This window comes from Ctenopharyngodon idella, chromosome 23 (assembly GCF_019924925.1).
Source record: "Ctenopharyngodon idella isolate HZGC_01 chromosome 23, HZGC01, whole genome shotgun sequence".
NCBI classification, from domain to species: domain Eukaryota; kingdom Metazoa; phylum Chordata; class Actinopteri; order Cypriniformes; family Xenocyprididae; genus Ctenopharyngodon; species Ctenopharyngodon idella.
The window spans coordinates 1,983,134-1,997,710 of NC_067242.1; the positions used below are offsets into that span (position 1 = coordinate 1,983,134).

Consider the following 14,577-nt stretch of genomic DNA (forward strand, 5'->3'; position numbering starts at 1 on the left):
AAGTTTCTTTAAAGTGGAAAACAGTTCAGTTACCCTTTTTTGGGTAACACTTTATTTTACATACAGTGTCATTGTTACATATGTTACATACAGTTACTATAAAAAATAACTATAAATTATGCATAATTACATGCAACTAACTCTAAACCAAACCAAACCCTAATTCTAACCCTGTAGTAAGTACAAGTAGTTACTTAATATTACTGAGTAGTTAAATGTATAATTACAGTGTAACAAAGACACCTTAAAATAAAGTGTAACCCTCTTTTTTAAGATGTCCATGTTACAGTGTAATTATAGTTGAGTAATAATAATTATCTACATGTACTTACTATAGGGTTAGGGTTTGGTTTAGGGTTAGATGCATGTAATTATGCATGATTTATAGTTATTACTACAGTAACTACATGTAATGTATAACAAGGATACTGTAAAATAAAGTGTTACCAGTGGTTCTTCTGATTATTAAAATGTTGGTTCTTTTAAGAACTGTTCTTTGAGGAACCCAAAATGGTTCTTCAATGGCATTGCATCAAAAACCCCATTTATGAACCTTTATTTTTTAGAGTGTGGTACAGTATTATCTTCTGATGCCATTTTATGAAGATAAAATTACTGACACTGCCTGCAGAACATTCTTTTGAGGATGTTCGCTGAAAGAAAAAAGTTTTAAAAAAAGACAATAAACACTGTCTTATTTTTACTTCTAAAGTATATTTTAGGTTTATTTTAACTAGTTCCTTATTATCATGCATATTAATAGAATATTGGCTATTTATTAGTGATTATTAAGCACATATTAATGTCTTTTTCTGCCTGACCTTTTTCTACATTCCTTAATCCTACACAATACCTGAACTTAACAACTACCTTACTAACTATTAATAAGCAGTAAATTAGGATTTTTTTCAAGGGAAAAGTCATAGTTAATAGTTTATAAAGTGTCACCGCAATGGGAATAAAGAAAAAAAAGTATGGTAAAACTTAACAGTAAGGTTCCATTTGTTAATATTAGTTGGAATGGAAAAATAGTTATAAAGCATTTATTAATGTCAGTTGATGTTAATTTCAACATTTACTAATACATTATTACAAATTGTATCTGTTAACAATGAACAGTTAACTAACACGGTAACACTTTATTTTAGGGCTCAATTCTCACTTTTAATTAGTTGCTTATTAGCATGCATATTACTAGTATATTGGCTGTTTATTAGTACTTATAAAGCACATATTAATGTCTTTTTCTGCCTGACCTTTTTCTACATTCCTTAATCCTACACAATACCTGAACTTAACAACTACCTTACTAACTATTAATAAGCAGTAAATTAGGATTTTTTTTCAAGGGAAAAGTCGTAGTTAATAGTTTATAAAGTGTTACCGCAATGGGAATAAAGAAAAAAAGTATGGTAAAACTTAACAGTAAGGTTCCATTTGTTAATATTAGTTGGAATGGAAAAATAGTTATAAAGCATTTATTAATGTCAGTTGATGTTAATTTCAACATTTACTAATACATTATTACAAATTGTATCTGTTAACAATGAACAGTTAACTAACACGGTAACACTTTATTTTAGGGCTCAATTCTCACTTTTAATTAGTTGCTTATTAGCATGCATATTACTAGTATATTGGCTGTTTATTAGTACTTATAAAGCACATATTAATGCCTTATTCTGCATGATCATATTCTGAATCCCTTAATCCTACCAATACCTAAATTTAACAACCTTACTAACTATTAATAACCAGTAAATTAGGAGTTAATTGTGGCAAAAGTTGTAGTTAATAGTGAATACATGTTCCCTATACTGAAGTGTTACCTCTAATGCTAATAAATATGAATAAATACTGTAACAAATGTATTGTTTAATGTTATTTATTGCATTGGCTAATGGTAACTATTGGGACCTTATTGTAAAGTGTTACCAAAATCAAAAATTGGCTGCATTGTGGGAACCAGGCAATGGCCCCCATAAGGAAATAGCTTCATAAACATACAGTACTGAATGATGTTGTAAAGAAATTTAGCTCAGCATTAAAACAAAAGAAATCCCCCACATGGAAAACAAATATGCTGAGGCTGCCCACATACATTCACTGACCACTTGATTACTGCTGTACTAAATATTGTATAATTTTCCCTGCAGGCATATAAATTGAGCTCCATTGCTATACCACAATGACACTGCGGTACATTGAAAAGAAAGATCCTCTGTGCCAAACAAAAACTATATGGCAGAGTTGGATCTTGATCATGCCATTTATGCATTTTATTGTGGTCTCAAGCTCTCAGACATATGGTGTTGTTGCACACAGTGTTATAATGAGCTAATCTGGTTCACGTCCAACATTCTTAATAGCCACTGATTGATATCACTGAGGCCAATGTATTCTCAGTCACTCCTTTTTACAGGATTCAGTTTCACTCATGCATGTAGCAGTGAGCTATACAAATACTCAAAACACGAGTTCATCAAAGGTTCACGGTTCTCTTTTGTCGCAGTCTTTGTCACTGCAGATGGAAAATGTTTCACAGATAATGATAAATAAATGCAGAAGTACTCTCGATAATGTACATCCCATGACATTTCACAGCTTTGTGAGACAGAGGGTTTGTTTGGACGTGAAGCGGGGGCCACTACTAAAGCATGAACAGCTGAAATCACTTCTGTATTATACAGTGAGAAACACATTTGCTACATCTGGTCTTGGTTATTCATTGAGAAACAATATAGATGTGAGCATGGATGTACGCATTTTGTGTGGGTGGTTAACCGTATGAGATTGCTTTTACATCGTTATAGCTTTAAAGTGAAGTGAAGCTAATGCATATCTTGGTTCATAGAGGCTGCTAGAGATTCAGAAAAATCTGAAAAACAACATTATGATGTTCTCTAAAATATGTCAATTAAAATGTACTCAATTTACTATTGTAGTTAAAGGGTAAATCTCACAAAACCACACTTCATATTTCAACCCAAAATGAAAAGAGTGTATAATTAATAGTTTAAGAATAATATTTTGCTTAAAGAAAACAAATATGTTTTTTCTTCATTAAACAAGTACATTTTAAGGTTACACTTTATTTTACAGTACTGTAGTTACATTGTAATTACTCAAATAAGTACTGAGTACTATTAATTAACTACATGTACTTACTATAGAGTTACAGTTAGGGTTAGGGTTTGGTTTAGGGTTAGTTACTTGTAATTATGCATAATTTACTGTTATAACTATAGTTAATACATGTAGTAACATGTAACTATGCCACTGTAAAATAAAGTGTTACCCATTTAATAAGTAGACGATAAGTCCTGACCAATTCCCATCAGTATAGTGAGTAAAAAAAAAAATAATTTAATTAAATTTGTAACATTTTTACATCATGGTATTTGTTGTACTGCCTTTTAAGTATTTGATAACACTTCCACATAAACCTTTCATATAAGTGAACGTGAACTAAAAATGAACAATACTTCTGCATAATTTATTAATCTAATCAACGGTAATTCCAACATTTACAAATATAATAAATTCCAAAGTTGTATTTGTTAACATTTGTTAAAGTGTTAGTTCACCCAAAAATGAAAATTCTGTCAATAATTCGTCACCCTCATGTTGTTCTACACCCGTAAGACCTTCGCTCATCTTCAGAACGCAAATTAAGATATTTTTGATAAAATCTGATGGCTCAGTGAGGCCTCCATTGACAGCAAGATAATTAACACTTTCAATGCCCAGAAAGCTACTAAAAACATATTTAAAACAGTTCATGTGAGTACAGTGGTTCAACCTTAATATTATAAAGCGACGAGAATACTTTTTGTGTGCCAAAAAAACAAAATAGCGACTTTATTCCACAATATCTAGTGATGGGCGATTTCAAAACACTGCTTCATGAAGCTTCGAAGCTTTACAAATCTTGTTTTGAATCAGCGGTTCAGAGCGCGTATCAAACTGCCAAAGTCACGTGAACTATTGAAGTTTCAAAACACTTATGATGTGACGAAGCCTCGTTTACTGAAATCATGTGATTTTGGCGCCCTGAACCACTGATTTTCAAAACAAAAGATTTGTGAAGCTTTGAAGCTTCATGAAGCAGTGTTTTGAAATCGTCCATCACTAGATATTGTTGAATAAAGTCGCTATTTTGTTATTTTTGGCACACAAAAAAGTATTTTTGCCGCTTTATAATATTAAGGTTGGACCACTGTACTCACATGAACTGTTTTAAATATGTCTTTAGTAGCTTTCTGGGCATTGAAAGTGTTAATTGTCTTACTGACAATGGAGGCCTCAATGAGCCATCGGATTTTATCAAAAATATCCTAATTTGTGTTCTGAAGATGAACAAAGGTCTTACAGGTGAGTAATTAATGACATTATTTTCATTTTTGGGTGAACTAACCATTTAATGAACTATGAACTAACATGGAAACACTTAGATTTTTACTAACGTAAACTAAGATTAATAAATGCTTTAAAAATACATATTGAGTCTTTATGTTAGCTAATGCATCAACTAATGTTAACAAATGAGACCTTATTGAAAAGTGTTACTATAAGGCTAATGTTCAGACTGCAATTTTTTGCAATTTGTGAGAAAAAAAAAAAAAATGGTTTGAAATGTGATTCCAATCAGATTTTTACAGTGTGGACACTCCGGTTTCAAATGGTCTTTTACGTCACTCTTACCACAACTCAACGATAATGACAAAAGTGGTGACAGTCTCCTCCGTTGCACCGGGAAAAACTCAGTGACTCGACAGGCGGAGCGAGAAGAAGCACCTCCATTTTACCTGCATCCATTTTGAAAGCCTCGTCATATACGTGGGTACACCTATGTCATTACCAAAGCAACCCATGCAGATAAGTTGGTTATGTCTGGACACACAAATCTTATTTGATCACTTGCAGTTAATAGTGAGGACAGTCTGCCTGAAAAGATCTGATTTTAGAAAAAAAATCTGATTTGCCTGCATTCTGAACATAGCATAAGTATGTTTTTAATGCGTAATGGTTTTATACTATAAAAACTGTATTCTATCCACTTACACTAACCCTACCGCTAAACCTACCCGTCACTGGAAACTTTCTGCTATTTTAGATTTTCAAAAAAGATAATTCTGTATGAGTAAGAAGCTGTTTTCCTCCTTTCTACATTTCCTATTTTTGGGGTGAAATGTGAGATTCACCTTATTTTTTGTTCTTACTGGCAAAGGTATGGTGTCTATTCCAGGCAGAAAAAAAGGCCAATGAAGTTAATCTAAGTGTCTGCAGGCAATAAAGGCAGTCATGAATCTCCATCTATATTTCCATTCATTGAAAATGTCAAGTACAGTGAGGTTTGATGTTGATGACAGAGTCAGGCCAATAGTGAATCAGGACTAAACATTTTAACAGACGTTGCGACCTTTTGTCTTCAACCACACAGTAAGACAATCTAAAAGCTTTAGCCCACCTAGTTTTTTTCCCCAAGCGAGGCAAAAAGAAATACATATATGTGTTTTTTTGCGGTACTGGCAGGCCTGGCAAATGGTTTGTCGATTACGATGATGAGTCACCCATCCAAGACGCCATGATCTCATGGACCTGATGATTCCTTTGCTATAATTATTTCCAATAATAGCTTTTTTGTTTCAAATATATGCCTTTGATCCTGCCACTTTGCGTTAATTACAAACTGGCAACGACAGAAGACCATGCAGTGCCTCTTGATAGACCAGTCGCTCTCAGTCTGACCACCTCATTTCCACATCTGTGTACTGGTTTGAGTGAAGTTAAGATGGGAAATCCCACACTTCAGCCAAAATCATAAAGAGAACTTGACCTCCAGGGAAACACATTTCTCATCCTGCACTATAACCAGCCTTAAGAACCCATCATTCATATGGGTGGCAATCTATGCATCCGCAATGGCGCCATTTCCAACATTGAAGACAGGCAGATAACAGTGTTGGATATTTCAGAAAAAACACAATATAGGGTATGGAGTCTATGTGCCACACAAGCAGGGAAGTTAATTCGCATTAAAAGACCTACCCTTGTGAAAAACTGTACTTGCAGATAATATTATAACAATGAAATAAAAGGCCACTTAAGTCTGCTTAAAAAAGACTTTCATATCTGTTTCATTTCTTAACACACTTAAGTGCACTTTGAAATAATGTCAAATTAAGTATTTGTTTCAATTATCTTTTGTCATGCTTTAAAGAAATACACTTATTTTGATGCGTTGACTTACATACTAAAGCACGTCAAGTACTTTATAATTTTATAATAGTGTTATTCGATATTACATTTAGTTAATATATTTTAAATGTACTTAATTACAACTTCTTCATTACAAATTTGTAATCACAAATATATTTTAGATACATAACATGCAAGTTTCAATGTAAATTACATTAGTTTATCATACAGTGTTAACTTTAGAGCCCGTCCACACGGAGACGCATTTAACTGCATACATAAAGATTTTCTATCGTTTTGGGAAACCGCTATTTTTTTGAAACCGGGTCCCAGAGTGGATAAATCTAAAAACAACACCCTTGCGTTTTCGTGTGTACAGCCAATCAGATAATTTTTGTGAAACAATGTCATCACGTCTCGACTCTAGTCAGTCACCGCCACGTCACGTAACAGCAACAACAACAATGGCGGACGACATGCTTGTGTTCATGCTGCTGAAGCCTATTAGCTTTACTAAAATAAACTTTATTTCTAAGGTTTACTAAACTTTGTACACAGCGCGCAAGGTTTATGCGCATGCTCCAAGTCTTCTCCGTTTTAGGTGTATCTCTGTGGCAGAATTACAGCGCCACATACTGGTTTGACATGTATACTACATCATTTTGAGTCAGTTTCAGTGGTTTTGTGTGTACGCAGATATTTCTTGAGACAACGCCATGTTTACGGATTTTTTTTTAGAACGAGGATAAAGAAGATCGCATAGGGAAAGCTTTGGCTTTGTGTGGATGTGGCCTGAGTCAGATGCATTTACATTGTTACAGTGCTTCAAGATGCAATAGGTGTGAATTAAATGGCCCATAGGAACTGAATGGTGTAGGCCAGATGGATCTTGTGTATTCGATCTTGTGTATTGAGTCTCTGGTATAAAGTTCTGCCCCACAGACTCAGATTCTTGAAGGCTGACACGTTAACATCGCTGCTAAAGAACTGTGCTACACTACCTTCAATACATTCTTCTCCCCACAAGAACTCTGGTCAAGCTTACTTATTTTATGTATTAGAGAAATCAGTCCCACTTTATATAAGGTGGCCTTAACTGCTATGTACTTACATCAAAAAATAAGTACTTATTGTGTTCATATTGAATTGCAAAACCCTTTTGCTGCTTTTGAGGTGGAATACGGGTAAGGTTAGGGACAGGATTGGTGGTATGGGTAGGTTTAAGGGTGGGTTAAGGTGTAAGGGATGGGTCAACAGTGTAATTATAAATGTAATTACATAAAACAATTATAGATGTAATTACATGCAGGTATTTTTTAAATATAAGTACAATTTAAAAACATGTATGTACACAATAAGTGCACTGTATCAAATGATTCATTTAAATGTAAGTACATAGTAGTTAAGGCCACCTAACTGGAGAGCCACCCAAACAACTGCTCAAACAATCTAACAGTATATGTTTGTCAGTACATTTGGCAGTTCACTTTGACCATATTTTATAGACAATACAAGTAATTATAAAATTACATATAAAGATATACTTAAGTTCTACTTAAGTGGGTCAAAAAGTACTCTAATATTCAACTAATTACATTTAATATAAATTTAATCTAAAATAAATTTTCATTGAATTGGTAATATTATGCATTTAATTGTCCGAAAACATTCCATTCAGTTTGCACATAAACTTTGAAGAATGTAGGGCTGTTCGATTCCTAATTTTTTGGAATTGAGCCCGATTCGAATTCCTGGTTCTAGAATCGATTGGAGTCGATTCCAAGAATCGATTTCTCCTTCTGTTTTCGATTCTTTTTCGATTCTTGTTTTTTAGATTTAAGGAACCTATCTCGCCATGACTACAGGGTATTAAAGTCGTAGAAAGTAGCCTTCTCATAATATGAAGCTTTATTAATAATATAAAGGTACATTTCTATCTCTAATTGATGACCCTTAGATAGACACAAAGTGTCTACATGTGCACAGTTCAGCTGAATTATGAAGTTTACTTTAACTGTATGCTTTGCCCAGAATAAATATATAAAGCAAACTGTAAATACTGAAAAATACTGAAATTTAATTTATAAATTTAGTATTGTTATTGCTACTGAAAATCTTGGCATTTGCTCATATTGAACTTGCACTCCTGCATATTCAAATGGTGGTCAATATTAAAAAGGTGAAAGTGACTTGACATGAAATTGACTTGAAATGGTGTCCCATACTTGGAATTTGTGCTCTGCATTTCACACATCCAAGTGCACACAGCAGTGAGTACTGAACACACACACACACACACACACACACACACACACACACACACACACACACCATGAACACACACCTGGAGCAGTGGGCAGCCATTTTCTTTTTTCTTTCTTTTTTTTTTTTTTTTTTGCTGTTGCTCAGGGGAGCAATTGGGGGTTAGGCACCTCAATTGTGGGTAATGTGAGTGGAAGACCTACATATCCTGCTGGTACTGAGACTCAAACCCGCGACCCATGAACCCGCGCCACAACTGTTATTTACATTTCAGTCTGTTTCTTACACAAAGCTGTCATATGTCATGAGATGACTTAGAATTAGTGCACAACCTTTTAAGTATGGACTACTTTGGTGCTTTTATGGTGATTTAGTCACTGTATGCTTTCATTTTACAGAAAAGAGCAGCATGAACATTCTGCTAAACATCTGCTTTTGTCTTCCACTGAATAAATACAGTCATATGGACCATACGAGACATGGTCACAATGGCATCATACGTTTGACTGAAGAGATTTTTATAAAGCAATGAGAACTTAGGTGGATCCAAGGAAGGGCTCCATTGGGTAACTTAAGTTGTCCTCTTGGGAGACTTCTTCATTTTAAGTTTAATTATACAGGGTGAGCTTCATGAGCAGTCTCTCATTAGAGTAATACCAAACGTGATCATTAGAGAGGCCAGCCTGAAATAAGATGCTCGGATATATTTATACACCCTGACCATCACCATTTGCAGGAGGAAAAAGAGAGGACAAGCCTTACGAGGAATGTGCACTATAAGCAGGATTTATATGGTCAGTTCCCTGTATATCTGAGAAAATCTCAGGGGAGCCCATCACATGTGGACAAGACCCAAGAGGAGAGTCCTGCCACAGCATTCCCAACTCTGAATAATAACTCAGCTGGAGTGGATGCCTAAACATCACAGTTTTCAGTGGATTCATTCAGCTGCACTGTATCTGAGCCAGTTCTCAATGTCCCATCCCTCTGGAGACTGTATCTCCAAACTTTGTTTGCACAGATGTTTGTAGGACCTCCATTTGACTGTGTGGTCTTCACACACTTACAGGAAATTGCATACAGTATGTTGCTTCTAGGTGTCCTTAAAGTTTGTATATGTAAACAGTGACATAATTTATTTGTTTGCAAGTATGCCAGCACGTTCCTAAACATCCCTTATATACAGCCGTCATTTAGCCTGGTGATTGAAAACAACTTGCACTCAATTCTGTCTTTTCTGACATGTGCACTTCAGTTGAACCCTATAAATCAAGGTAAAGTGTACATTGTATCTGGAGGTGAGGTAGTGTGAATCCCCTGCTCTACTGTAGGAGTGTTCTGGTATTTTAGTATCAGCTTGGAGAGCTGTCTATCGTGGAATTCATATAATGCGAGAGGTGATGGATGTGTTTGTTAAGTTATATTAATTTTGAAAGGATGATCCTATCATTCACTGTATCATAGACCTAATAATGTAGAATATGATGTTCTTGGCCACTTAATTGCATTGTCTTGGGCGGCTTACTGTGATTTCGCCAAGTGGGACATGTTGCTGGATCAGCAGACTTGTTGGTCTTGGAACAGCATTCCTATAAACCAGATCTGATATAGGACAAGGGTTAGTGCTTATCAAAATATTTCCCACTGAATTTAAGGGTAGTGGTTAAGGATTGGGACTGTTTTGGCAGAAAATTTGTTTTAGAACCAACAAAGTTTCTCCATGAATACATGGATATTTAAGCTCTGACCAACTGATCTCGTGAGAAAATTAATATAACACATCCATCACTTTTCTCATTAAATGAATTCCACGATAGACAACTCTCCCAGCTGATACTAAAATATCAGAACAGTCCTACAGAAGAGCAGGGGATTCACACTACCTCAGCTCCAGATTCATACAAAAATGTACAATTGTTATTAAAGAAAAGTAAGCATGAAGCTCCAACACCCTAACCCCACTCCTTAACCTAACCCTTAGTGGGGTGTGAGCAGACCCTACAAAAAAAACGTAGGGATCATAGAAATTCATAAAAATTCGATTTTTTCCGTCATTGAAAATTTTCCCACCATTTTGAATTTTCCGAAAAACATAATTTTTCTAACTCTTCCTAGGCCGTTGCTCCGATTTTCACAAAAATTGAAACAGATCATCTTCAGACCATGCTGCCAAAAAGTTGTGGAATTCAACTTCATTTGTCAAACCGTTTTCGAAAAAAGTGCAAACGAATTTTACGTAGCGCTTGCGAAAAAAGACATAAGGCTCTATCTCCTCAATGCTTTATCGTATTCAGGCCAAACTTGGTCCATGTCATCACAAGCATGACCTGAGGTTACATGCTGCGTTTCAACAGCAGCACCACCTATTGGTCTGGAGATACGAAAAATGGCTATTTTTGCTTATAACTTCTGAACGGTTTGTCCAAAAATCATAAAATCTCCTTAGATTTGGGGCACCATGCTAAGTCGAATGAATTTTCCCATATTGGCCATTTTGAATTTTGTAGGAAAATGCTGTATTTTACGAATGCATGAACATATCATTACGAAACTCAGTATTGGTCATCAGCACAATGCCCTGAAGGAATCTGAGAAGTTTCGGACCAGCGCCACCTAGTGGTGAAATACAAATTGAAGCTTGAGTAGCCCCTCCATAGCGGACAACAAGCCTAGGCTGTTAACCATGTATGCTATGATTACATGGGCACTCAAACTCATGAATGCAATATTAAAACCAACAAAATCCAACAAACAATCAAATAAATACTTTTAAGGAAAAACAATAAAAGATAAAAGTTAACCTTTTGTTTTCAACAGCATTTACAGTCTTCATGAATAAGGGTCTATCAACTTTACAAAACTTATGCTCCAGATTGATCATATTGTGGGGGGATCCCCTGTGTACAAACCTCTTCAAATCATTCAAAAAATTGTATTTATTTATTTTTGCTTTGTTTTGTTTTCTTGATTGTATTTAGGTCTGGGCTCTGAGTGGGCCATTGCAAAACCATATCCTGTATTCTTGAGATCCTAACACATCCTTTGAGATCTCTTTGCAGGCCATGGCTTCAGTAAGAAGGTGTGACCAAGAAGAAACTAAGAAAATCTTACAGAAACAGCTTACTTTTATTCAAGGTTAATCAACATCACTTAAATGATGACTGGATGATTATAATTACTTTTCAGCAAGAATTGTGATTTGTTAATTCCAAACAGAATACCATGCCACATTATAAAAGGGTGTGTACATTTATGCAACCAGGTATTTTTATACTTTAAATAATTATACACCTATGTTAAAGTATGGGTATTGTGTAAAACTTACTAAATTAAAAGATTTACTAAAGTAAATCACTTTCAGTACTTAGGTATTTAAAAGGAGTAAACCTTTTCAAATCGAGAACAAACAAAAAAAAAAAAAAACTTAATGAAGTTGTAAGGAATAAAATGTATTATTTTGGCTTAGAATTGTAATTCAGTACAATGACTCCTGACTGTCACTTACATAAATATATTGTCTTGGGTGGCTTACCAAGATTTAGCTAGAAGGACATGTTCCTGGATCAACATCCTTTTGGTGCTGAAAGAACATTCCTCTCGACCAGATTTTAAAGACAGAGAAAGACTTTTCTTAGAGGCTAAAGAACAGTCTTATCAATTTACTTTGATTTAGGGCTTGATTTAAAGGTTAGTTGTTACAGAACAAACAGAAGATGTTTCTCCAGGTTTTAGATGAGAGCACAGAGAACAATTTCTTTTACTGTCATTACACAAAAATGGAGATACAAGCCAGAGAAGTTCTCCTCACACCGATCGAAGCTTAAGTAAACATTTAGCTGTTTCAACACAACCCTGCTCTTAAGGTTTGACAAGTTCAGTGATGGATGCTTTATTTATACCATTCTCCCATCACAGGAGAGTCCAGTACAGCATCAGGGGTATGTATACATTAGTCCTTGTCCAGAAATCTTCTTTCAAAAAAAGCACAAAAAAGCATGAGTCTTCTTTCAAAAAAGCACAAAATGGCTCTCAAAGCTGCCATACAAGGTTTGTCTAGATACTGTAACGTTCAATTATAAAAAGAAAAATATTCAAATCATAAAATCTGGGTCATTGCACATGATGACATAGTGGTCTTGGCACAGTTTTTAGTATATTATTTGGAAAACTCCTTTAGTCAGAAGTAAATACAAAAAAGGCAGGCTCTTCAAAGGGCGTAGAGTTGCTTCAATCCGTCATCTTATATTTTGTTATTCATAGCGGTTTGTGGTAAAGCATCGCAACACTGGCCTGTAATGCTACCTGAGCAATTATAAAACTTTATTTTTCTCTTTAGCACACAAACCAAGCTTCATCCATGGTTCACAGGGACATCTGAGAGGAAACCTTCACGTCAGCATCCTGCTTGGCAGATTGATTTGGCTCTGTCCAAACTTGGTATTTTGAGTGAGCCATTAAAGCAAGTTTGATCTGATTGACTTAAAAATTCTTCCTTTTAATAACAAGACTGTTACAACTCTGACATTTGAGCCCCCAACAATCTTTCCAAAATAGACAATATTATTCCAACAAGTCAAAAATCTATTTTTGCTCCCCGTAAGCAGTGCTTGTAAATGAATATAAACTCACAGTGTCCCATGGACGATTAAATATACATGGAAGTGAAATGGACTATAAAATATCATTATAGCACAAACAAATCGTACAGGTAACATTGTAAAACTACCTGTCTGGAGTGACATAGACGAATAGTTCATCCAAAAACTACCTTCTGTCTTTATATGAATTTCTTCTTTCTACTCTGAAACACAAAAGCAGGTTTATATCAAAATGTTTAAGCTGCTCTTTTCCATTCAATGAAAGCCAGCTGTTGAGCAAAATGTTCAGTGCAAGATAATGGAGCACTTTTATCTTCTTCTTAATATTCAGCAATACTATTGACTTGACTGGACTGACGCTATTGGATGACAGCTGAACTGAGCTGGATGATGACATCACTGTTTTCTCCAGAGCTGCTTTATATGTTACCGTCCTCCTGCTCCGAGCAGGATTCGAACCGGCGTCTCCAGCATGGGAGGCGGGCGCGCTAACTAGGACGCTGAAGACTGCAGTCTCTAGCATCAGTCACTAGTGCGCCTCTTGAGGTCAGGGGAGTGAGGTTTACTCGCACAGTTCTTACTAGCTGGCCCCTGTTACACACACCCCTCTAAAACTCACTCCCATCTGGGTCACGGCACCAAATGTAACCGGTCCTACTCAACCCACTCCGAGCAGGATTTGAACCGGCATCTCCGGCATGGAAGGCAGGCACGCTAACAACGGATGCTAAAGACTGCAGCCTGTAGCGCACCTCTTGAGGTCAGGGGAAAAGGTTTACACGCACAGCTCTTACTAGCTGGCCCCTGTTACACGCACCCCTCTAAAACTCACTCCCATCTGGGTCACAATACCAAATGTAACCAGGTCCTACTCGACCCGCTCCGAGCAGGATTCGAACCGGCATCTCCAGCATGGAAGGTGGGCACGCTAACAAGGATGCTAAAGACTGCAGCCTTGAGGTCAGAGGAGAAGGTTTACACGCACAGCTCTTATTAGCTGGCCCCCGTTACACTCATACCTCTAAACCTCACTCCCATCCGGGTCACGGCACCAAATCTAACCGGTCCTACTCGACCCGCTCCGAGCAAGATTCGAACCAGTGTCTCCGGCATGGGAGGTGGGCACGCTAACAAGGACGTTAAAGGCCACAGCCACTGAACTGATTTCAACTGAACCATGACTGTTTACTATTGTCATTTTAGAGCTGCTTTACAGCAGAACTGAATTCTTTATCATTGAATCATTATTTTCCTGTTTATCACTGTAAAGCTGCTTTGAAACAATCTGTATTGTATAAAGCGCTATATAAATAAAAGGTGACTTGACTTCTGTTTTCATTGTATGGAAGAGAACAGCTCAGACATTCTATTAAATTTCTCTAATTGTGCTCCACGAAAGAAATAAAAGGTTTAGAAAAACATGAAGTTGAGCTGAAGGTGTACCTTTAAAGTTTCAAGAAATAGTGGACATGATTTTTCCCCCCAACAAAATAGGATTATTTAATAATTCTATTAA

At 35.9% G+C, this 14,577-nt stretch overlaps 1 long non-coding RNA gene across 1 annotated transcript in view; it reads left to right on the top strand.

Annotated features, from left to right (window-relative positions):
- LOC127505720 (uncharacterized) overlaps positions 1 to 14,577 on the top strand; it is a 426,197-nt gene that overhangs the window by 63,416 nt on the left and 348,204 nt on the right. The gene's annotated exons all lie outside the window — the stretch shown is intronic.